Source organism: Pelophylax lessonae (genome assembly GCF_965119305.1).
Source record: "Pelophylax lessonae genome assembly, chromosome: 2".
NCBI classification, from domain to species: domain Eukaryota; kingdom Metazoa; phylum Chordata; class Amphibia; order Anura; family Ranidae; genus Pelophylax; species Pelophylax lessonae.
The window spans coordinates 233,918,089-233,945,085 of record NC_138769.1 but is presented as its reverse complement, the minus strand read 5'-3'; the positions used below and the strand labels follow the sequence as shown (position 1 = coordinate 233,945,085).

At 40.8% G+C, this 26,997-nt stretch overlaps 1 protein-coding gene across 1 annotated transcript in view; it reads right to left on the bottom strand.

Annotated features, from left to right (window-relative positions):
• TAFA3 (TAFA chemokine like family member 3) overlaps window positions 1-26,997 on the bottom strand; it is a 660,020-nt gene that overhangs the window by 466,188 nt on the left and 166,835 nt on the right. The gene's annotated exons all lie outside the window — the stretch shown is intronic.

Here is a 26,997-nt window from a genome sequence, read left to right as displayed (position 1 = left end):
TTTCTAATATTTTTCCAAATCAGCACTCATTGCAAGCGTCTGTATCCACTATAATCATATGGTTGGAGCCAGTCTTGTAATAACCAAGATTATTTTTACAGCAAATCTGAAGATGAGTGGCCAAAGATGAAATTCCAAGTACAGTAAAAGTAACAATGCTAGGAACACCACACCTTGAGTAAGTCAACCTTTAGAGTGTCTACTCTAGAATTTGAAACAAATAAAAAGAGGAATTTACCATACTGGCATTTCATTTTGCTTGGTTTTGTTTCTATGTCCTGGAAACTCCAGAGCAAATGTACTTGTTGAAGAATTTTACATTGACATATATGGGTCATTGGGGGCTATGTACAAAGTACTATAACCTGTAGTAGCTACAGTTCATATTTTTCTCATCCAGTGTCAGTAAGCTGAAATGCAATTGGTTTCTTTGGATTACTGAACACCTAGTGTACTAGGCATTGCATTTTACCAATTTAAGAACCAAATCTGTTTCTTATGTTTTGTAATATATGATGGGATGGAGGTAACCAGACAGTCTAGGTGGCAAATCATAAATACTCTTCTCGTTTTGTAATATATATATATAAATATATATATACTGCTTAAAGAAAATTAGGAAACACTTTAAAAACACATCAGATCCCAAAGGGGAAAAATCTCATTCTGGATATCTATACTGATATGGACTGGGTAATGTGTTAGGAACAAAAGGATGCCACATCGTTTGATGGAAATAAAATCTACAGAGGGCTGCATTCAAAGACACCCCCAAAAATCAAAGTGAAAAATTATGCAGCAGGCTAGTCCATTTTGCTGAAATTTCATTGCAGCAACTCAAAATGGTAATCAGTAGTTTGTATGGCCCCCACGTGCTTGTATGCATACCTGACTATGTCAGGGCATGCACCTAAAAAAGACGATGGATGGTGTCATGGGGTATTTCCTCCCAGATCTGGACCAGGGCATCACTGAGCTCCTAAACGGACTGAGGACCCAGAGGTGTTTTATTGGATTGAGTTCAGGCAAGTGTGGGGGCCACTCAATGGTATAAATTTCTTCTTTCTCCAGAACCTGGCTGCATACTCTCGCCACATGAGGCCGGGCATTGTCGTGCACCAGGAGGAATCCAGGACCCACTGTACAAGCATAGGGTTTGACAATGGCTCAAAGGATTTCATCCTAATTCCTAATGGCAGTCAGTGTGCCATTGTCTAGCCTGTAGAGGTCTGTGTGTCCCTCCATGGATATGCCTCCCCAGAACATCACTGACCCACCACCAAATCGTTTATGCTGAACGATGTTACAGGCAGCATAACGTTCTCCACGGCTTCTCCAGACCCTTTCACATCTATCACATGTGCTCAGGGTGAACCTCTGTGAAAAGCACACGGCACCAGTGGCATACCTGCCAATTCTGGTGTTCAATGGCAAATGCCAATTGAGCTCCACGGTGCGGGCAGTGAGCACAGGGCCCACTAGAGGTCGTCGGGCCCTCAGGCAACCCTCATAAAGTCTGTTTCTGATTGTTTGGTCAGAGACATTCACACCAGTGGCCTGCTGGAGGTCATTTTGTAGTGCTCTGGCAGTGCTCATCCTGTTCCTTCTTGCACAAAAGGACAGATACTAGTCCTGCTGATGGATTAAGGACCTTCTACGGCCCATCCAGCTCTCCTAGAGTAACTGCTTGTCTCCTGGAATCTCCTCCATGCTCTTGAGACTGTGCTGGGAGACACAGCAAACCTTCTGGCAATGGCATTTATTGATGTGCCATCCTGGAGGAGTTGGACTGCCTGTATAGGGTCCAGGTATCACCTCATGCTATCAGTAGTGACACTGACCCTAGCTGAATGCAAAACTAGTGAAAAACAGTCAGAAAAAATAAGTAGGGAAAAAGAAATTAAATGGCCTTCACCTGTAAAACTATTCCTGTTTTGGGGGTTGTCTCAATGTTGCCTATCTTATTTACATAGTCACATAGTTACATAGTTACATAGTAGTTGAGGTTGAATAAAGACAATAGTCCATCCAGTTCAACCTGTGTAGGCTTGTGTGGCCGTAATTATCTCTCATACCCCTTAATGTTCTGATCCTTGAGATGTACGTCCAAGAGTCTTTTGAAAGTAGCCATACTTCCTGCAAAAACTACCTCTTGTGGTAGAGAATTCCACAATCTTGTAGCCCTAAAAGTAAAGAACCCCCTGCATTGCCTGAGGTTAAAACGCTTCTCCTCTAATCGCATTGTATGTCCTCGAGTCCTCATGCAATCCTTGCGACTGAATAGCTTTTTTTCTATGCTGAGATCACCGTTGAGGTATTTATAAATTGCTATCATGTCCTCTCTCAGGCGTCTCTTCTCCAGGGAGAATAAATAAAGCGATTGTAGACGCTCTTCATAATTAAGGTCCTCCAATTACAATTACAATTAGTTTAGTTGCCCTTCTCTGGACTCTCTCCAGCTCCAACACATCCCTCCAGAGGACTGGCGACCAGAACTGGACAGAATACTCCAGATGCAGTCGGACCAGAGTTTTATAAAGTGGAAGGATTATAGATTTATCTCTGGAATACATCCCTTTCTTTATGCATGCTAATATTCTGCTGGTGCTTGACATTGCATGCTGTTGCTTAGTCTATCCTCTACCAAGACTCCCAGATCTTTCTCCATTTTTGATTCCCCCAAAGGTTGCCCCCCTAAAGTATATTGTGCTTTTATGTTTTTAGTCCCCAAGTGCAAAACCTTAAGCTGGATACACACTATCCAACATTTGTGGTTAGATTTCCTTCAGATTTACCTTTTCTATGTAGTGCAAGGGCCTGCCAGATCGCATAGACATTGAAAGTGTTTATGTTTGACCTCATATTATATGGTTTTGGTAAGTCTAAAGGAAAAAGTCTTCAGAAAATCTGATAGTGTGTATGGCCCATAACACTTCTCCACATTAAGCCTCATTTGCCATGTCGTTGCCCACTCTGTTATTTTGTCCAGGTCATTCTGTAGGATATCTGCCCCATGCTGTGCAGTTATTGCCCTGCCCAATTTTGTGTCATCTGCAAAAACTGATATAGAACTGATGATCTAGTGCATCTAGTGCATACGTTGTTAATTTCATTAATATCAAAGCAGCTGAAACTGACTAACAACCCCCTCTGCTACCCAGATCAATTTCCCAGGAGTTTAATTGACTTGGTGCTGTACTCTGAATAAAAAATGTGTTCCTTCAAAATTTTCTTTGAGCAGGTGTATATATATATATATATATATATATATATATATATATATATATATATATATATATATATATATATATAGATAAGTTCTTTGTTATTTTCTCACTATATAGATTTTATTTGAAACTTCTAATTATAATACAGGGGAGGGATGCGTTTAAGTTATGCTACTACTCTGCATACCAGGATAGTTTAAATGTAATTTACTCTGTCAAGCAACACTTTATCAAAATTTGTTTAATTAATTTAATTAATCTATTTTGAACAGATATGTCTTTCTTTTCATAATATTTATTAACCACTTGATTACCAATAATATTAAAAAAAGTTATGTTATAGTACATAAAAAAATGCCAGGCCAGTAAAAATCCCCTTCCCAAATTACCCAATTTTGGAAAGCAGACAACCCAGGGTGATTTCATTTTTTACCGCAATTTTTTGGAAACAAAAAAAAAACATGCTTGTATTAAAATATGCTGCTTGGTAAATGCCCACTAGATCCAGAGCACCAAAAACATACAGTTCATACACAGAGGGAGGAGGAAGTGAATAGGGTTAATGTACGTGTCATATACAGTAGGAGGATGTAGATACGGGGGTTAACATGCAGGATAAGGGAGCGGAAAGGTGTTAGTACAGTGTGCAGGTCACTACAGAGACAGGATTGAGATGAGATATACGGGAGAGGACAGAAGGTGAAAGGGTTAAAAATAATCCCAGAATCAAATTAATTAAAACCCCACCTTGAATCTGCTGCTTCCTGCAATCCATGCATTCATTAAATCCATCTCTCTCTCTCTCTCTATTTATTGTTCCTTTCACCAGGACATTTTCTAACATAACGAACATCTTTTTTTTTTCAGTTATTTATTTTTTAACTCTGAATATAGTGAATGGCTCACATTCACATTGTATGATTCAGTCTTTACCCAGCGTAGTAAATTGCAATAAACTACATAGAGAAGTCCTTATTCTACTTGACAGCTTTGTGAGGACATTAAAGAAACAGGATATGAAACCATGCAGAGCGCTGTCAGAGCCCCTAACTGCTTTGCCTATGTATAAATAACAACTAGTGGCACATGCATAAGATAACGCTCACAGTTCTCATTTAACATCACAATATACAAACCCTTATAGAGCGTGAAGGAACATTGCATTGGTAGCTAATATCAATTCCAAAGGCAAATATATTTTACATATAAAGATTGCTTCAAATGATCGTATGCTTAAAAAAAATTTTCTTTGAGCACCATACAGAAAAAGATCCATTTGGTTAAATGTGTTTTGAGTTTTTGGTAGGACAGGTTGTTCCTTTATGATAAATATGATCATCTACTGATCAGATTTCCAAAGTGCAATCGGTTTCTGAAAGATAGCCAGTATAATACAACTTTGCAAAGGACATTCTATATCGAAACATTAAGTGCCAGGTCACACTTGTGCGATGCGGGAAGGCTGCGAAATCGCAGCCTGTTCCCGCATCGCAAACGCACATCTGGCAGTTCACACTGCCATATGCGATACGCTGGGGGTGTCAATGAAATGTTAACGACACCCCCAGTTTGATCGTATATCGCAGTGCGATCTGACAGTTCGCACAGGATCGGATCGCACAAGTGTGAACCACTGTGCGGTCCGATCCTGATGCGGCTGAAAAAATGCCACATGTGCGACTTTTGTGCATGGCTGAATTCGCACTGCACATCCGATCGCATGTAATGAAGGAGCAGTGCGCTTCGATATTACATGCGATCGCCGCACACACGGAAGTGTGAACCGGCACTAAGAACCTAAAGTTTTGATTTTAGTTGAAGAACACCCAAAACTTACCTACAACACCATGATTCACTAATCACACAGCACATTTATCAGCAAAAACAAAATCTAAGCTTATATAAAAGTTTATCCATTATACTAATAAAAGGTACATGAGGCTGTAATTATTATTGTAATTATTATATAGGTTTGTAATTATTATTATATAGGTGTAATTATTATATAACAGTTTGGGCAGTGCTTTACAACATGAGGGCAGGGCCATCTTACCGAATGGGCACACTGGGCAGTTTCCCAGGGGTCTTACTTGCCCAGGGGGCCCCACCTGCCCAGCAACCCAGCCCCAGCCAAGCATTAGTCCCGATTCACATGGGCATTCTGCCACCGAACTTAGCAGGTGGCAAGCACCTGTCAGGCCACTTGGGCCGTGGAGGGGGAGCCAAAAACTGCAGGAATGCCTATCTGCCTCCATGGGAACAGGCACACACAGGACAGTCAAGTCTGACTTCCGTTCGTGTGTGTGTTCACCAGACCCAGCCACCAAACTTGGAAGGTGTTATTAGCCTGGCACTGCTGTACCAATAAATATAGCCTTATCAATAATTTTCATGTTTATTCTCGTGGGTGGCTGTGTAGGCGGGACCCCAGTGCACTGCATTGCCCGGGCCGTTTAATGATCTTAAGATGGCACTGGATGAGGGTAGACAGTACAGTTACAATACAATTCAATACAGGAGGAATCAGAGGGCCCTGCTCATTAGAGCTTACAATCAAACACATTTTTTTTAAAGGGGGTTCTGGCACCTTATGGCAACCTGACACATGATGTCGAAGGGGCTTGAGGGACTGATATTCAGGTAGAGTATACCAATCGAGCTCTGCCTTAATAGTGCTTATATAACATTTATTTAAATAATTGCACAATGTTTTACAGGGGTTCAGAGTAAATGTTTGAGTTGATGTTTACATTTTCTGTATATCCTAAACCTAGTGTCTCCTTTACTCGCTGTTTCCAACTGTTTAGTGTCCAAGAATTTACCTGTTAGAGATGCAATCCTGACACTCTCTCTGCAAATGCCGGGAGGACTAATAAAAAAAAGTGCAATGTATAGGATTTTAAGAATAAAGTGTAATGAAAATAGGGGTAATATTTTTTGTCATAATATTCATATAGCCCCCCCCCCCTTCACTGTGCTGTGGAATTCCACATCAAGCTACTGCCAATGTCTAATAAAGATTGCTGGCAGTTGGGAAGGAAAGGTTGTTGATAGGTTCTTTAAATCAAGCCTTTACGTGTGCTATTAAATGGGACATATTTAAAATGGCCCATTAATTTGGATTGATTTTTTTAATATGCATTTTATCTACTGTTCCAATCAAAACTCAGATGAATAGATTGTAAAAATAAAGTTAACCAGTTAATTTCACCATATGGCAAAGGAGCTAAGAATCCTGTTATCATCACGACATTTGTTACATAAACTAAGAAGAATATATATGTGAGATAACAGTAAGTGGAACACTTAATGATTAACAACACAGTATACAAGGTTTCATTTTAACCACTTACCGCCCGCCCGCCGTCATATGACGGCGGGACGGTGCGGCTATTATCCTGGGCGGACGTCATATGACGTGACCCAGGAAATGCACGGCAGGCGCGCGATCGCGGGCGCGCCGCCGTGCACTGCCGGTGTCGGGGTGTCCCCGGGACACCCCCCGTCACCGGCAGGGGGGAAACAGCCACTGGGCGTGGCTGTTTCCCACGTGATCGGCTGTGTTCCAATGACACAGCCGATCACAATGGAGGCGGCCGGGAGATGACCGCGCATGCGCGATCGGGAGCGCGCAGCGCGGTCATGTCGGTGGCACTGTGTTCCGTAGGAACACAGCTGTCACCGGCAGTAGTAAACAGTCACTGACAGTGACTGTTTACTATGTGATCGGCTGTGAATCCATTCACAGCCGATCATAAAATGTAAACAAAGAGCAGTAACTCAGTGTTACTAGCTCTTCTCTCCTCATACAGTTTCCAGTGTGAGGGGAGAAGAGCTAGAAATAGTGAGTTACTGCTCTGTACCCCTGTAAAAAGTACACAAATAAAGGTCCCCCACACACAGTCCTCAGCCCCCCCCAATGTCACCTGTCACCCAACAGTCACCTCATCAGTGCCCAGAAATTGACACCCATAACGTTCACATGTGAGCGCAGCGATCGCGGGCAGAATCACCGCGATTCTGCCCGCAATCCAGAAATCATTGCAAATTGCGGGACGCCTGTGCGTTGCCCGTGATTTGCAATAGCACCCCAAACGCTGTGCAATGTTGCCGCCATTTCCGCCTGCCGAATCGCGGTAACATCGCGCAAACAACGCATGACGCCCAAAAAAGGTACAAGAGTTTCTTTGGGGCATCATGCGTTGTTTGCGTGATGTTACCGCGATTCGGCAGGCGGAAATCGCAGCAACATCGCACAGCGTTTGGGGTGCTATTGCAAATCACGGGCAACGCACAGGCGTCCCGCAATTTGCAATGATTTCTGGATCACGGGCGGAATCGCAGTGATTCTGCCCGCGATCGCTACGCTCACATGTGAACATAGCCTAAAGTTCACCGGTCACCAGAGACTGCCATCAGTACCGCCGTGCACCATTGCCCGTCACCTGTCACCCATCAGTGACCATCGCCTGTCACCTGTCACCCCATCAATCACCGTCACCTGTCACCCTCATCAGTCATTGTCACCTGTCACCCCATCAGTCATCGTCATCTGTCACCCTATCAATCATCGTCACTTGACACCCCATCAGTGATCGTCACTTGTCACCCCATCAATCATCGTCACCTGTCACCCCGTCAGTGATTGTCATCTGTCACCCCATCAATCATCGTCACTTGTCACCTCATCAATCATCGTCACCTGTCACCTCATCAGTCATCATCACCTGTCACCCCATCAGTCATCGTCACCTGTCACCCCATCAGTCATCGTCACCTGTCACCCCATAAGTCATTGTCACCTGTCACCCCATCAGTCATTGTCACCTGTCACCCCATCAGTCATCGTCACCTGTCACCCCATCAGTCATCGTCACCTGTTTGCCATATGCATGCAATCACTTACTGACCGCCTAACGACTATATGCGTCGGCCATTAAAAGCTAAATACTGGGGTTATGGCAGCAGATAGCCCCCATAACCCCAGTATTTTTTGAAACGGCGGGCGGTCGGCTTTCAGATAAGGGTGGTCCCAGTGGCGGATTCGCCGCGGAATTACCCTTACGGTGCAGGGGAAGAGGTGCCCCCCCCCCCTCCTGCCGCGTCCCAGACGTTTTCCCAGCTTACCGGACCCGCCGGCAGCGGGGAAAACTATCCGGTCCCGGATCCTCAGAGACAGGAAGTCGAGTGAGGGCAAGATGGCCCTCACTCAACTCTATGGTCTTGGAGGACCGGAGCTACGTCAAAAGACGTTGCCTAGCAACCGGTTTAAAGGGCCGCTTTTTTTTTTGCTTTTTTTTTTTTCCTCTTTCAACAATTTTTTTTTTTTTCTTTTCTTTTTTAGTGTAGTTGTGAGGTGTGAGGTCTTTTTGACCCCAGATCTCACAATAAAGAGGACCTGTCATGCCTATTTCTATTACAAGGGATGTTTACATTCCTTGTAATAGGAATAAAAATGATCAAAACATTTTTTTTTTTTTAAACTGTGTAAAAATAAAAAAATAATAAATAAAATAAATAGGAAAAAAAAAAAAAAAAAATTTAAAGCGCCCTGTCCCCGTTAGCTCGCGCGCAGAAGCAAACGCATACGCAAGTCCCGCCCACATATGTAAACGGTGTTCAAACCATACATGTGAGGTATCGCCGCGATCGTTAGAGCGAGTGCAATAATTTGAGCCCTAGACCTCCTCTGTAACTCTAAGCTAGTAACCTGCAGAAATTTTTAAAATGTTGCCTATGGGGATTTTTAAGTACCAATGTTTGGCGCCATTCTGTGAGCATGCGCAATTTTGAAGCATGACATGTTGGGTATCTAATTACTCGGCGTAACATTATCTTTCACATTATGGAAAAAAATTGTGCTAAATTTACTGTTTTCTTATTTTTTAATTCAAAAAAGTGAATTTTTTTCAAAAAAATCGCATCTGGAAGACTGCTGCGCAAATATGGTGTGATAAAAAATATTGCAACGATCTCCATTTTATTCTCTAGGGTCTCTGCTAAAAAAAAATATATAATGTTTGGGGGTTCCAAGTAATTTTCTAGCAAAAAAAATGATTTTAGCTTGTAAACACCAAGTGTCAAAAATAGGCCCAGTCTTAAAGTGGATAAATGGACAACTTTGTGTAAAGCACTACTTGGATGTTAGGCCTATGTGTGTGGCCAGGCTGTCAAAAAGTGTTACACATGTGGTATCGCCATACTCAGGAGGAATAGCAGAATGTATTTTGGGGTGCAATTTTTGCTATGTACATGCTATGTGTTAGAAATATTGCATAAATGGACAGCTTTGTGTAAAAAAAAATGTGTTTTCATTTTCTTTCCACATTTTCCAAAAACTTGTGGAAAAAAATGACATATTCAAAAGACTCATTATGCCTCAAAAATTATACGTTGGGCTGTTTGCTTTCCAAAATGGGGTCATTTTATGGGGGTTTCCATTGTCCTGGTGCTCCAGGGCCTTCAAAAGTGCGATAGGTTGTCAGGAAATTATATGTGTAATTTGTGCTCCTAGAATGCCGGACGGGGCTACTTGAATGTTAGGCCTCTGTATGTGGCCAGGCTGTGAAAAAGTCTCACACATGTGGTATCGCCATACTCAGGAGGAGTAGTAGAATGTGTTTTGGGGTGTAGTTGCAAGTATACATGTGCTGTGTGAGAGAAATAACCTGTTAATATGGCAATTTGTAAAAAAAAAAAAAAAAAAAAAAATCTTCATTTTGCAAAGAGTTGTGGGAAAAAATGACAACTTCAAAAAACTCACCATGCCCCTTATTAAATACCTTGGAATGTCTACTTTCCAAAAAGGGGTCATTTGGGGGGTATTTGTACTTTCCTGACTTTTTAGTGTCTCAAGAAATGAGATAGGCCTTCAGTACATCAGGTGTGATCAAGTGTGATCAATTTTCAATGATTCGCACCATAGCTTGTGGACTCTATAACTTTCACAAAGACCAAATAATATACACTTATTTGGGTTATTTTTACCAAAGATAAGTAGCAGTATAAATTTTGGCCAAAATTTGTGAAGAAAAATGACTAATTTGCAAAATTTTATGACAGAAAAAAAGAAAAATGCGTTTTTTCACGATATTTTCAGTCTTTTTTTATTTATAGCACAAAAAATAAAAAACCCAGTATTGATCAAATACCATCAAAAGAAAGCTCTATTTGTGTGAAAAAAAGGACACAATTTTTGTATGGGTACAGTGTTGCATGACTGAGTAATTCTCAGTCAAAGTGTGAGAGCGCTGAAAGCTGAAAATCGGTCTGGGCAGGAAGGGGGTGAAAGTGCACTGTAGGCAAGTGGTTAAAAAAAAATACCTGTGATTTGCTTGAATTAGACAACATGTTTAATTGATAGCAAAGAGTCTATATTTACTTTTCTCACATTTCTTCACCTACCTATATCACTTCAGCAACCCCTGAAAATTCCTGACTAAAGCCTAGTACACACTGACAACACTGTACAAGCAATCTGATGTTAGTACAGCGATCTCCCCTGCTGTTCTATTGTGCTCTGCCCGTCGGATGACCCCCACACTCTGGTCAGTGCTCTCAGCCACTGGACAAGTGCGCTGATCGGGAGTCGGTTGACTGCTGGTTTTCCAGCATGTTCGTCCGACAATAGCCAGCTTCTGTCAGACCAGCTGCCATGCACACAGGGGCCGAATGTCGGGTTTTTTTTTGAACCAGCCGATTTCGCCAGCCATTCAGCCTGTGTGTAATAGGCTAAGTTTCAACTTTTACAAAGTCAGAATTTGATAAAGGCTATGCAGGCTCGCTGTTGTCACCAAATGGGTGTTTTCAGGCCTAGTGAACGACCATTTAGGACACTGGATGTAAGGGAGGGGGTTGTGTTATCCCATGCCAGCAATACAAGTTCTAGTAATGAATCAATGCTATGGAGTAGTGTGAGGAAGTGTGACATTATATACATACAATATAAATATATATATACAGTAAAACCTTGGATTGCGAGTAACTGCGCGTGTTTTACAAGTTATAAATCTTAACTTCATAAACGAGCGAGGTCTTGCAATATGAGTAGCAACTGAGTAGAAGCCTGCGGTCACGCCGGGTATGATTTAAATTAGTGCGATTTATAGCCCAACTTCAACCACTACTTCAGCACTTCTTCTGTGAGATTTGTAAGGATTTAATATGACTTCAGTGCTACTTCTGTGAGGGGTTGTCCACTTCACAGGGAGGAACAGTGATATTATGAACAAAGGTTTAACTAGCAAAGGGTTAATATTTAACTTCTTTCAGGCTCAAGTAAGAGAGACACCTCTAAGTGGTTATATTTAATGAAGGTACAACATTTAGAAACTCACGTGGCTGATGAATAAAACAGGCACATCTAAGCAGGTGCAGCTAAAGGGGTGGGCGGGAGGGGGATGTCTTAATCTGTGGTGGGGGTGCACTGGGAGCTACTATCGCTGCTCCTGCCTCACTGACAGGAGTGACTGTGCCCTATACTCACTGCATATCTACTAATTCCCAACTCCTCCCTCCATCCAAATCTGCCTTATCTACTTCAGCTACTAATCACTCTTTCCTCCCACACTCCCGCCCTCACCTTGCTCTCCTTCCAAGGACACCTTCTCCCTTACTCCCTATTCTCACTTGTCCGGCTCATCTCTGCTCCGCCCCATCTACACCTCTCTCGCTACCTTTCTTGCACGATCATACAGTAAATGAGCACCGATCCTCCTTGCTTCTCTGCCCTGTTGATTTTTCCCCTTCTCCTTCTTATATCTGTTGCTCAATCTGTAAATCTTCTCTACACATTTCTTGCAGTCTCTGGTCTCAGCTCAGCATTCCACACACCGATCTTACACCCTTTCCATCCTAGTTGGCTTTTAGCTCTTCCGACTGTCCTATCCCCACGCAGCCTAGCACATTCTCTGTACCCCATCATTTTGCTCTTCATTAGCACATACTCTTACCATCCCAACCTCCTCACTGATTTTTCTTATTTCTAATGGTGGGTTCACACTGGTGTGCTGTGGTTTGATCACAGCGCGGTTGTATGTGTGGTTTACCTGAGATTTTAGGTGCGCTTCAATTCAATTATTTTAGACTGCGAGTTTTTAGGAAAGCAAATCCCAGTCTTGCATGCTGCATCTTTGATGCACATTTAGAAAATGCACAGTCATGAGAATTCATTGGGAGCGCACCTAAAACTGCAGGTAAATTGCACATACAGTCGCACTGCGGACAAACCACGGCGCACCAGTGTGAACCCGCTATAAGGCTAGGTCAGAATTGTATGTCAGGATTGTGCACAAAATTGTGGCTTTCCTGATGAACACAGAAGTACACTGTCTTTTAGTATACACACAGCAGTGTCATTGATGGTTAAGAGCACCCCCACATATCTGCTAACGCACTCATGTTCACATGCACCAAACCACATGGTGCCACAGTGGTTTGGTGAGGCACGTTTTTAGAAAAGGGTCATGGATTTTTTTCCCCACATTTCTCGTCTGTTGGGCGGCTCATTGATCAAAACATTTTGGGATGCAAAGTATCACAGCTATATCATGTGCATACCCCATACTGCTCTCTTTGAAGTTTAAAGGGGTGGAGCCAGTTAAACTGCAGCTCAACCACCTTATTTTATGACCCCCCCAGCACAAGTATAAGCAAGGCCATAGGGTTCATTCACACATGTGAGATAAAAATAGACAGTTGAGCTGCATTTTTAGTGCCCCAACTGCCCACCTGAACAAGGAGATGCTGCCAGTCACGGCTGTACACATGGCGAAATTTAAAAGGCATGTACTGCATGCAATAGAGGCACAGTAGGTTAGCATTTTTAGGGATAAAACAGATGATAGGAACATATGGCCCCCTCCCTCACCACCTGTCAAACACCAGCAATTATAGCCATATGTTTGAATGAGCACTAGGATTTGGCAAAAAAAAGAATGAGCCCTTGGAGACCTTTCACTCCCCTTCCTCCCTCAGAGCCCCCCTAGAGCCCTTTAAGTCCATGCACCCCTCAGAGTCTACCTCCCCTCCCTCATCCCACTGACATAGATGCCAATCAGTCCTCCTCAGATTGACACCAACAACATTCTATAGCAGCATCTTTTCCTCTCAGTGATACCGTCAACACAGGGACATTTTTTTTCTTCTAGTGACACTACAGATGCAGGGACAATTTTCTCCAGGGACACCACCAGTGCTGGGCCATTTTTCCTTCCATCGACATCACCAACCACTACCCCATATGCGTGCGCCAATTTTAAACTGTCCAGGTTGCTGCAGTGTATCAGTGTAACACTAAGTACTACAGTGCATTGTGAAAGTATTCGACCCCCTTGAACTTTTTGACCTTTTGCCACATTTCAGGCTTCAAACATAAAGATATAAAACTGTAATTTTTTGTGAAGAATCAACAACAAGTGGGACACAATCATGAAGTGGAACGAAATTTATTGGATATTTCAAACTTTGTTAACAAATAAAAAACTGAAAAATTGGGCGTGCAAAATTATTCAGCCCCTTTACTTTCAGTGCAGCAAACTCTCTCCAGAAGTTCAGTGAGGATCTCTGAATGATCCAATGTTGACATAAATGACTAATGATGATAAATAGAATCCACCTGTGTGTAATCAAGTCTCCATATAAATGCATCTGCACTGTGATAGTCTCAGAGGTCAGTTTAAATCGCAGAGAGCATCATGAAGAACAAGGAACACACCAGGCAGGTCCGAGATACTGTTGTGGAGAAGTTTAAAGCCGGATTTGGATACAAAAGATTTCCCAAGCTTTAAACATCCCAAGGAGCACTGTGCAAGCGATAATATTTAAATGGAAGGAGTATCAGACCACTGCAAATCTACGAAGACCTGGCCGTCCCTCTAAACTTTCAGCTCATACAAGGAGAAGACTGATCAGAGATGCAGCCAAGAGGCCCATGATCATTCTCGATGAACTGCAGAGATCTACAGCTGAGGTGGGAGACTCTGTCCATAGGACAACAATCAGTCGTATACTGCACAAATCTGGCCTTTATGGAAGAGTGGCAAGAAGAAAGCCATTTCTTAAAGATATCCATAAAAAGTGTCGTTTAAAGTTTGCCACAAGCCACCTGGGAGACACACCAAACATGTGGAAGAAGGTGCTCTGGTCAGATGAAACCAAAATCAAACTTTTTGGCAACAATGCAAAACGTTATGTTTGGCGTAAAAGCAACACAGCTCATCACCCTGAACACACCATCCCCACTGTCAAACATGGTGGTGGCAGCATCATGTTTTGGGCCTGCTTTTCTTCAGCAGGGACAGGGAAGATGGTTAAAATTGATGGGAAGATGGATGGAGCCAAATACAGGACCATTCTGGAAGAAAACCTGATGGAGTCTGCAAAAGACCTGAGACTGGGATGGAGATTTGTCTTCCAACAAGACAATGATCCAAAACATAAAGCAAAATCTACAATGGAATGGTTCACAAATAAACATATTCTGGTGTTAGAATGGCCAAGTCAAAGTCCAGACCTGAATCCAATCGAGAATCTGTGGAAAGAACTGAAAACTGCTGTTCACAAACGCTCTCCATCCAACCTCACTTAGCTCGAGCTGTTTTGCAAGGAGGAATAGGCAAAAATTTCAGTCTCTTGATGTGCAAAACTGATAGAGACATACCCCAAGCGACTTACAGCTGTAATTGCAGCAAAAGGTGGCGCTACAAAGTATTAACTTAAGGGGGCTGAATAATTTTGCACGCCCAATTTTTCAGTTTTTTATTTGTTAAAAAAGTTTGAAATATTCAATAAATTTCGTTCCACTTCATGATTGTGTCCCACTTGTTGTTGATTCTTCACAAAAAATTACAGTTTTATATCTTTATGTTTGAAGCCTGAAATGTGGCAAAAGATCGAAAAGTTCAAGGGGGCCGAATACTTTCGCAATGCACTGTATTTCAGCGCATTTCACAAACATTACAGAACTTACACCACAAGTAGTCCGATCTCTGGGGGGGGGGGGCGCATTTTGCAATCTTTGCTCTGGGCGCTGGATGACCTTGTCCCAGCACTGCATCTAAGTATGCAAGCATCCGGGGTAAAGCTGTCCTCCACACCACCGGCTCTCACCATTGTCAGTCTGCAATCATGACCGGGAAGACTACCCCGCAGATCTATCTCTCAGATATGTAATACGGGTACACTCATCCATGTTGACACAATTAACCACTGATGAACGAGCCCCATATATTACCAAATTCACACAAAAAAACTCTCTCTTAACCACTTAGGAACCAGGCCTATTTCTGACACTTGTTGTTTACAAGTTAAAATCTGTATTTTTTGCCAGAAAATTACGTGGAACCCCCAAACATTATATATATTTTTTAGCAGAGACCCTGTAGAATAAAATGGAGATCATTACAATGCTTTATGTCACACTGTATTTGCGCAGCGGTCTTACAAATGCAATTTTTTGAGAAAAAAATTAACTTTTTTTAATTAAAAAATGAGAATTTTTTTCTATAATGTGAAAGATAATGTTATGCTGATGCATATCCACTCATGGAATGGCGACAAACATTGGTAATTAAAAATCTCCATAGGCGACACTTTAAAAATGTTTACAGGTTACCAGTTTACAGTTACAGAGGAGGTTTAGGGCTAGAATTATTGCTCTCGCTCTAACGATCCTTACATTTGTGGTTTGAACACCCTTTCCATATGTGGGCGCAACTTGTGTATGCATTGGATTGTGCACGCGAGCTTGGAGGGACGGGGCGCTTAATTTTTTATTTTTTATTTTACCTTTTATTTTTACATTGTCCCAAAAAAATTGTTGGATCACTTTTATACCTATAACAAGGAATGTAAACATCCCATAGAAATAAGCAGAACAGCTCCTCTTTAAAGTAAGATCTGGAGTAAAAAAAGACCTCAGATCTCAAATCTACACTAAAAAGCAAAAAATAAAAATCTCCTTTTTTTATCATAAAAAAATGGGCCCTTTAAGGTGGTTGGGAGAAAAAGACTGATAACGTCACTCCTGTTATCCAAGGCCATAGAGTCGAGTGGGGGGCAGATTTCCTCACTCAACTTCCTGCCTAGGAGGGGAAAGGACTGCATCATTTTACCCGCTACCGATGGCTCCAGTAAGCGGGAAAGAGCTCAGATCCTCTAAGAGTTCTTTGCCATGAGGTGCCATGTTGAACTTCCAGTGACCAGTATGAGACATTGAGAGTGATAACACCAAATTCAACACACCTGCTCCCCATTCACACCTGAGACCTTGCAACACTAACAAGTCACATGACACTGGGGGAGGGGAAAAGGCTAACTGGGCCCAATTTGGACATTTTCACTTAGGGGTGTTCTCACACTTGTTGCCAGAGGTTTAGACATTAATGGCTGTGTGTTGAGTTATTTTGAGGGGACAGCAAATTTACACTGTTATACAAGCTGTACACTCACTACTTTACATTGTAGCAAAGTGTATTTTCTTCAGTGTTGTCACATGAAAAGATATAATAAAATACTTTACAAAATGTGAGGGATGTAAACACTTTTGTGAGATACTGTATATCACAGTGAATTCATTTCTTGCCACTAGCCAGTGTGATCAGGATACCTGGTCCTATGCAATAGTAGCCCCCATGTATCCAATACTATAAAATATTAAGGCAAATCAGTAGTAAAAGCATAGCACAATAATGCACAAAATACATTTGATCGAATAATACTACATCTAATCACGGTACCCTGCCAGAACATTTTTATTTTAGAAAATATGATGCAAGCTAGCTGACTATAGTAATGAGAATAAACACCTACCTACAAAACAGCTTTATTGCCTTTGGCACAAAGATTGGTAATGACTGACAATAGGGTTTCCTTTTTCAGTGATATTCAAGTTTTAACTGCTAATGTTTGTCATGTTGAAATGACAATAGCTGTGCCTCTTGTATGACTCTCAACCCCATACAGCGTAATGCACGTCTACTGATTACACACGGAAATCTTACAAAAACAATAATATGCTATTATGATCTTCAGCTACAATGTTTGTTAACGTCACATTTCCCATAGAGATTGTGCTAAGGCCGAGTGTGGTCTCATAAAGAAATGAAATACATAAATCTTTTTAAACACTTTCAATCTCTTTTTTTTTTTATAGCACGGTTTAAATCATTGCAAAGCTTGAACAGAAGTACAATTAGTCATTTCCCTTTAATGACTTTAATGTCTTATACAATCTTTTCTAAGGCGCTGACACCGCTTTTCCTTTAAATAACTCTGTTGGGTAAAGCCAATCATGCAGTGGGTATTGACAGAATCGTGTAGGTGTACAGAGATCTCTTGTTTTCCATATTCTTTAATATTCTGCCAATTTTCTCATTGACAGCACTGAACCTGCAGTGAATTCCTAATCAAGGCTAAATTGTTACAATCAAGCAATATCTAACATCACCCTTCCATAAAACTGTTTGCTGGGAATACAATTACACATAAAAGTTTGTTGTTGTTTTATCTTTTAATAAAGGCTCCGAATAGAACCATATTATCCCCTGGCTATCTTCTCGATTTCCTCTCTGCTATCGGCAGGATTGTAAACAGAATTTACATATGTGAGAATAATGATTTGCCAGCATGGGCCACTTATTTTCTGCAAATTATGCATCAGATAAACATTATATTTTATCATCTGGAACGGCGAAAAAGCAGCTCAGACTGAAGTGTCAAATATTTTTGCTCTACTGTTAAAATATACTTGAGCTGCTGCATCTGTGCTTTTTACAAGATAGGAAAATGCTTGGCTATTCATAAAAACTGGATTGGATGCCTTTTCAGCTAGGAAGATGATTGCAGATGAGAATGGTTCAATAATATATTTATATGCAAAATCACTGGAAATACTATGCAAAGGTATTAAGCTCAGGGCAAGGGTATTGCATTTCTTGTTTTAAATTTTGTTCGTAATGCATAGACAAGATTTTAAATGACATATATACTGTAAAGTGTAAACTTCAAAAGAACCGGTCAGCCCTCCTGGTCTGATCGAGCTCTTGACAAACTGCGCTTAATAATATATAATAAAGGGATAGGTGCCAATAAGTATGCAAAAATTCATAAAAATTACTATAATTGCGATAATTTCATGTAAAATCATGTATAGGTACGTGAATTTGCGCAGGGGTTCTCAGGGGCGCACACGCACGCCGCCGGAGCACCGCTACCACTATATTCACTACCTGCACATCCTATATTACATAACTTTGTACAAAAAAATTCCAAATACCAAATAAACCTGCTGGTTATAAGGCCAAAAAGGTCTAGATAAATGAAAACTTCAAAAGAACTGGTCAGCCCTCCTGGTCTGATCGATCTCTTGACAAACCGCGCTTAATAATATATATATAAAGTGATAGGTGCCAAGAAATATGCAAAAATTCATAAAAATTACTATAATTGCAATAATTTCATGACCACATAAAATGCATTTTACGTTTGTCATGAAATGATGGCAATTATTGTAATTTGTATTAATTTATGTATATTTATTGGCATCTATCACTTTATTATACATTAATAAGCGTGGTTTGTCAAGAGGTCAATCAGACTAGGAGGGCTGACCAGTTCTTTTGAAGTTTTCATTTATTTAGACCAGCCTTTTTCAACCTTTTCAACAACAGAGGAACCCTGGAAATAAATTTCTGGTCTCGGGGAACCCCTGCTAGAAATTTAAAATCTGCAACTCATGACACATTAGTGTGACAGTCAGTGGGACGAATGCTCCTTACTCTTGTCATCATTGGGAAGAATTACCCCCTTACAGATAACTAAAAGGAACAATGGTGTCATTGGAAACTTATCTGAGAGGCAGAAATTGTCCATTGCTCAAGCAACCCCTAGCAACCTCAGGAGGAACCCTAGGGTTCCACAGAACCCTGGTTGAGAAACCCTGATCTAGACCTTTTTGGCCTTACAACCAGCAGCTTTATTTGGTATTTGGAATTTTTTTGAACAAAGTTATTTAATATAGGATGCGAAGGTAGTGGATATAATACTTTATCCCATTTTATAACCTTATATACTGTAAAGTGCTGTTTCTATTACCACTTCTGGACCGCCCACGCCCTACATATTTCGCCATACGTGATGTCGTCTGGTGGTTGGTCTAGACCCCCAGATGACGTCACATATGACAAAACATGTAGGGAGTGGCCTATGGTGGTGACGACATCACGTTTTTCATTTCTGATTTGTGGATTACCGATTCCTCTCAGAAGCTGGGATTTTGGAACGAACTCTGCAGGAATGCCGCAGCAAATGGTTTTTTGCCTGTACCTTATGATTTGCTGTAAGTGCATTACTTTTTAGCCTGAGTAAATGGTATATCTTTGTTACAGTATGGGAGCGCTTTATGTCTTTTGCTTTCCATGTCTCTTGAGTTGGCTGACGGCTGGTCCCTAATGCACCCATGTCTTTTGGATGGTTGATTGGCTTAATCGCTTGGTTACCCATTTAGGCCACCTATACTTTAGTGGTCATTGTTATCTGGTAAGGAGATTACCTTATACCACATAGGGTGTGAAGTTTCCTGTCTTCCAGTCACCCTTTTTTTCTGTATACGGTTCTTATGGGAATGCTTGGGTTATCTACCTTTTTTCTGATGAAATGTACTTTGGAAATTACTTTATCAATTATTTATGGACTTTTTTGTATGATTTACATGTTTTGTCATACATTATTGATTATGCATATCTAATTTACTGGTCTTATTATCTAAGATTAGCGCTGCACTGTCTGTTTATGTTTTGTTTTTGGAAGCCTGTATATTAATTCCAAGTGCTAGCTGCTTATCTCATAGCATAGTGTTTTTCTTTGTTTTATTTAAAAAAAAATAGATATATATATATAAAAAAATTGTATAAAATAAATGAATAAAAAACAATTTAAAATGCCCCTGTCCCACCGTGCTTATGCGCAAATGTGAATGCATACATTACTCCTGCACGCATATGTACACAGTGATCGCACCACACATGTGAGGTATTGTCGTGAATGTGCAACTCTAAACAGGTAACCTGTAAAGGCATTTAAAAGGTCGCCTTTGGAGAATTTTAGGCACTGTAGTTTGCCGCCATTCCACGGGCAGACGCATTTTTAAAACGTGACATATTAGGTATCTATTTACTCTGTGTCACGTCATCTTTCACATTATACAAAAAATTGGGCAAACTTAACTGTTTTTGTTTTTTTTCATGTACTCAGTTGTACCCAGGACAAAAACTTGTCAGGGCAGTAAAAGCCAAGGTCACTTAACCAGATGAGTAACAAAAGATAACAGGAAAAAAAATGGAGTTGGATTGGAGTTGGGAAAGTCAGAAAAAGGAATACTCAGAGATGGGTTGTAATTGGAAACTAGTAGGTCAGGATTGAGAAGTCACGTAACACCACTTCAATTTGAAAGCGGGCACCCTCAGCCAGATTCATTTCTGTTTTAAAGAGCTCTGAATATCAATGTACTGTGCTATGATGCATTAACATTGTCTATTCTCCAGCCCCTTACTCTACTCTTTATTTACGGTAAATGAAGTTACCACACAAACCTCAGGTTTATGCCTTTAAGATAGTTGGATTTTGGGGACATATTAGAAGGACATATTATTTCTAAAGTATATGGGCAGCCTCAAAGTACACCTTAAAGCTGAACTTTAGTCCCATCTTTAGCGGCTCTGCCCCCTCCAGCGCCACCATTATTGGGTGGGCGCAGATGTGCCGAAGGGCTCTTCCTGGTCCTATGGCACATCTAAGCATGTGCAGGAGATTTCCCAAAAATGCGCAAAGAGAGCAAAGGTTTGGGACTTCCATAATAGTCTGTGCACACGCATGAGCAGATGAGCCACAGAGCTCACTCAAGGCCCAAAGCCCTCTGGAACATCTGCTCACATGCAGAATCTAAGAGAGGGCAGAGGACACAATCGTATATTTCAACTAGGTTTGAAAAGTTGAAGCGCTACTTTGCAGCAAAAAAAAAAAGTAAAGTTGTATATCTAAATGTGACAAAGAGAAGGAGAGCAGGCAGGACATTATGACACTCTAGGATAAAGGTCTACTGTAAGCTCTAAGACTTTTGTCATGTTTTTACTGTCCCCCCTCGCTACCTCTGCTTGTCCTGCTGACCACTGTCACCAGGACAATAAGTAATAAAAAAATGTGAGTTATCACTGGAACAGAAATATAGCAGAAATCTTCTGAACACCAGTGTCATTGGGAATTCAAAAATTTTGAGGGTAAATCTTCCAATGGGCACACTATTTCTAATGACAACACATCATACTTTAGAGAAATTTCCTCTCACTTCTCATATTGTAAAGGGAATTCTCTCAACTGGACACAGATGTCAAAAACATGGGCACTTCTCAATACAGGACAGTTAACTCAAGCTGGATATTAACCAATCAGCTTCTAGCTTCAATTTGTTTAGCTAGGCTTTGAAAAGGAAATCTAAAAGCGGATAAGTTGCTACGCACAGCTGCTCCAGATTCTGGCTTCTCAAATCTTGTTTGTCTGCTTTTTGTTTTTTTTTGGCAACGGGCATTGACAAATAAAATGGAATAACTGTGGTTCTGTACAAAATTCTCAACAACATGTGTACTATAGAAGAAGGCCACCTTTGCTATATTGCTAGCCATCTTTGAGGTCTTCAAAATTTATTTATTTTCAAACTATTGACTACATTAAATCTCATTTTGTGGACTTGAGTGTCTGAGTCTGTTCAGGCGTTGGCTTAATTTAAAGTAGTGAAAAGATAATGGTTTTGATTTATTATCTCATCTTTCCATACAGAATGAATGGGTAGCTAACCAAACAGGACTATTTTCTTTTATCTCAGTAAATGTGTATTCACTTCAAACATAAGATAATGTGCAGTGAAATCTCCCTATACAAGACTAAATCTTTGTAGTAGACATGTGGAGTACAAGAAAATAATCCAACTCCAGTACATTAACCCTGTAGTCGGAGTCTTAAGGTGTATTAAAGTATTTTTCTTCCTAAATCAAATAAAAATAACATGACTTACATGCATTTTATTTTTCCTTTTTTTTTTAATTACCTCCGTGGATCTTATTTTTTCAATTGTCCCCTGGCTGCTAGATTCCCATTTTCTCTGTGCCAACTTTGTACTGCCAATCTTCATGCAGCCATTTAAAACTCCACACACACCAGCAGCGAAAGAGGTACACAAAGCAAACTCCACATCTCTCCCCCTTTGCTTCCACAGTGGTGATTGACCTGTGTTCCTCTCCCACTGGCTGTGAGTGTGGCACCCTCAACAGCTACATGTAGAGATACAGTGGAGTGGCAGAATGCATGTTGCAGGGGCTCACACAGGATCCCATAGGTCCTGGCAATACAGGGGGCATAGAAAGAGTGGAAATATAGCGGCCAGGGGACAATTGAAAAAGGAAGCTCTGTTGGGACAAACATAGATCTTTAGTCAGACAAATAAAGTTAAAAAAAAAAACAAACAACCCAAACACATTTATGAATCGAAACAAAAAAGGCAGACTTGATGGGCCACTTGGTTTATTTTCTGACATTATTCGTCTAAGTTTTCATGTGTCATGTACCTGGTAGGAGACTGAATTGATGAGGTTGGCCTCTCTTGTATCTCCAGCACAGGCCCCACGGAAGGTGGAACAGGTGGTGCCAAGAGACAGGAGGAACAAGAGTGCCGGCAGGTTTTGATAGCAGAACTTTCAGCAGGAGATGCAGGCATGAGAAGTCAGGCAGGACATCAGGTCAGGAGCAGATGTGATGCACGCTGGACCAGCAGAGACTAAAAAGGCACTCTGCATGTGCTGCAGGTTCTGGAAGCATGGCTTGTCAAAGCTCTTAGTAGGCGTTAGGCAGAAACACACTACCATGACTGGAGTGATTATGAATAACAGCCAAAGCAGACACTCAGAAGTAGTATGAAGCCAAGTTGGAAGCAAGAGATAGGTCACAGAAGTAGCCAAGGTCAGTAGCAGGCAGGCAACGAGGTACAGAAGCATAGGCAGAAGCATGGTCAGGAATGAAGCTGAAGTCGGGAACAGGTGGGCAGAGGTAAAAGCAAAATCCAGGATCAGGTCAGTAACAAGCCGGGTCATTAGTGGAAGTCAAATACAGGATACACTCAGAACACAGGGAAAGATGAAAAACAGTCAGCACTGACCGTGAGCAAGAGCATTCCTTAAACAGTCCACCTGGTGACAGAAGCTGTGGACATGCTCCCACATGTGTGCACATGTGTGTGTGCATGCACATTTGTACGAGCAATGCATCCACACTCATTTCTTTTAGCAATGCACCTATGTTCATTTCAATGAGTGATGCTATGCGCATGCGCATATCTACATGCCGATTATCTTGCTGGATTTCCCTTACATCATGTTTCTATAAAGCTCTGATGAGGAAATTTAAATTATTAAAGGCAAACAGAAAAAAATAGGTACAAAAGCGCAAAAGGGGTGTACTGACTGATCTGAAAAGGCGGTAGCAGAAGCTACCAGATAAAACCTAGGAAAAAGGAAAATAAGGGAGAAGTGTGTGGTTGGACGGATATCCCTGGATGGCTGGACATAAGGAAAGACATGGATGAGCGAGTTTAGGTTGGAGGAACTTGACTGGCCTGCACAGAGTTCTGACCTCATCCCAATAGAACACCTTTGGGATGAATTAGAGCGGAGACTGTGAGCTAAGTCTTCTTGTCCAACATCAGTGCATTACCTCACAAATATGCTTCTGAAAGAATGGTCAAACATTCCCATAGACACACCTTTTTGACAGCCTTCCCAGTAGAGCTGAAGCTGTTATAGCTGCAAAGGGTGGGCCAACTCAATTTTCAACCCTGCGGACTAGGACTGGGATGCCATTAAAGTTTATGTGCATGTAAAGGCAGGTATCCCAATACTTTTGACAATATAGTGTATGTTTTGTTTATGGGATCAGTTAGTAAATGCCAGAGTTGGTCCTATCTCCACCCGCTATTTCATAAATGATCCAGGAAAATAGACACTGTTGAAGAATTGTACTGTATATAGTACATAGAGTATACTGTATATGAGTGCATTTTTTTAGTATCACAGATGACAGTGAAATAAGAGGTTTGTAAAGTTGATCTGTTAACATGCACTTCTGTGTAATAAAAGGATATAAACACAAATTTAACAAAATATAATTATATTTTTACATAGTTACATAGGTACATAGTTAGTGAAGTTGAAAAAAGACACCAGTCCATCCCGTTTAACCTAAGATGTGTATGTGTGTGTTTGCAGTTAACAGTATATCATATAACCCTGAAGGTTGTGGTCGTTAAGATGCCCATCTAATAGTTTTTTAAACTATCAATGCTCCCTGCTGACACCACTGCTTGTGAAAGAGAATTCCACATCCTTACTGCTCTGACAGTAAAGAACCCTTTACGCAGTTTAAGGTTAAACTGCTTCTCTTCTAATTTTAGTGAATGGCCATGTGTCTTTTTAAATTCCCTTTCGCTGACAACTTTGTTCTCTATGCTTTGTTCTCTATTCCTGAGGACCGGTGCCCACAACTGGACGGCATACTTGAGATGTGGCCGGACCTTGTAGTCTTGTAGAGTAGGAGAATAATCGTTTTATTTCTGTAGTGAATCGCTTTTTTTATACATGCCAGTATTCTGTTGGCTTTGCTTGCAGCAGTTTGGCATTGCATCCTTTTCCATCTTAGATTTCCCCAGAGGTTCTCCCCCTAGCGAGTAACTTGCGTTCATATTTCTGACAACCAAGTGCATTACCTTACATTTTTTAAAACCTCATTTGCTAATTAGTTGCCCACCCCATTATTCTGTTCAGGTTTTCTTGTAAGATTTTCACATCCTGTGAAGAAGATATTGCCCTGCATAGCTTAGTATCGTCCACAAATACTGAGATTGTGCTGGTCATCCTATCCTCCAGATCCTTTATGAGTAAATTAAACAGGATTGGTCCCAGGACAGATCCTTGAGGGACCCCACTTTCTACACCCGACCAATCTGAGTACTCCCCATTTATCACCACCCTCTGGACTCGCCTCTGAAGCCAGTTTTCAATCCAGGTACTCACCCTATGGTCCATACCTATGTACTTTAATTTGTACAGTAAGCATTTGTGGGAAACTGAATCAAATGCCTTTGCAAAATCCAGATACACTACATCTACAGGCCTTCCTTTATCTAGATGACAGCTTACTTCATCATAGAAGGTTAATAGATTGGTCTGGCAAGAACGACTCTTCATGAATCCATGCTCATGAATAATACTGTTTCTATTACTAAAATCTTGTATATAGTCCCTTATCATCCCCTTCAATAGCTTGCCGACTATTGATGTTAGGCTAACCGGCCTGTAGTTCCCAGGGCTATATCTCTGCCCTTTTTTAAATATTAGTGCCACTTTGGCTTTTCTCCAATCAGCTGGTACCATTCTCATCAGTAGACTGTCCTTAAAAATTGGGAACAATGGTCTGGCTATCACCTGGCTGAGTTCCTTAAGGACCCTCGGGTGTAAGCCATCTGGTCCCGGTGACCTATTTATGTTAAGTTTTTTGAGACTAGTTCTGAGTCTGTCTTCTGTTAACCATGAGGGTGCTTCCTGTGACGTGTTATTAACTTTAACATTACAGTCTAGGTTACTGTATCCCCCCAATTCTTTTGTGAAGACTGAGGAGAAGAATTTATTTAGAACCTCTGCCTTCTCTTCGTCCTTTATAGCCAGATTCCCTTCATCATCCTTTATGGGGCCAATATGTTATATTATATTATATATATATATATATATATATATATATATATATACCTGGCCTCACTTTCTTACTATTTCTTACTATTTATATAGTTGAGATTTTTCTTCCTCTCTTCCGCTATGTGCCTTTCGTGTTCTATCTTAGCCGCCTTGATTGCGCGATTACATTTCTTATTGCATTCTTTGTAGTCATGGAATTCTGTCAATGACCCCTCTGCTTTGTATTTCTTGAAGGCCTTTCCTTTTTTTTATATGCATTTGTACATTGGAGTTTAACATTCATTCCATTTAACAATCTTGTGCAGAAAAACTTTAACCTGACTTGTTGTACTATTTTTTCTTTATTTATTTGTATTTATTCTTTAAAAAAAGAGTGTCAAATGTATTTAATAAGAAAGCAGCTGCTGAAATATCTGATTAGGAAATTAGACTCATACAAGCAAGTTGATAACAGTCTCTGGCAGTTATATTCTTCATAGTTTTTGCTTGAAGCTAAACAGTAAATCTTAACTGCTCTGAAAAAGTCAATTTGTCTTAAAAATTAAACGAGATAAAGTGTAGTGAAGGAAAATATGCAGTCACAGAAAATTAACCTACAACTAGTTATTGAGCATAATACAGCACGTAGGAGAAATCAGAATAGCTTAAGATGGACTGGCGCAAAGACTATTGATGTCAAGAAGTTTAACCACCCAGGAATAGGCAGCGGCATCCTTTTCTTCTAATACTGAGCAATATTAAGAATGCACAGTCTGTAAATTTCAAGATTTTTATAGCATGCATATGGCCTGTTTGTATGCAGCTGAATATCTAATACCTACTGATCTCACTGATGCTCAGAAATTAACTTTATGATTCAGGCATGTAGGCTCAGTCCCAGCCAGAGTCACACAATGGCAAAGAATTTGGCACACAAAATGTATTCAAAACAGGTTAAGCACATGTTTTAAACTTAGACTTCTGGCATATATTAAAGAGACAAA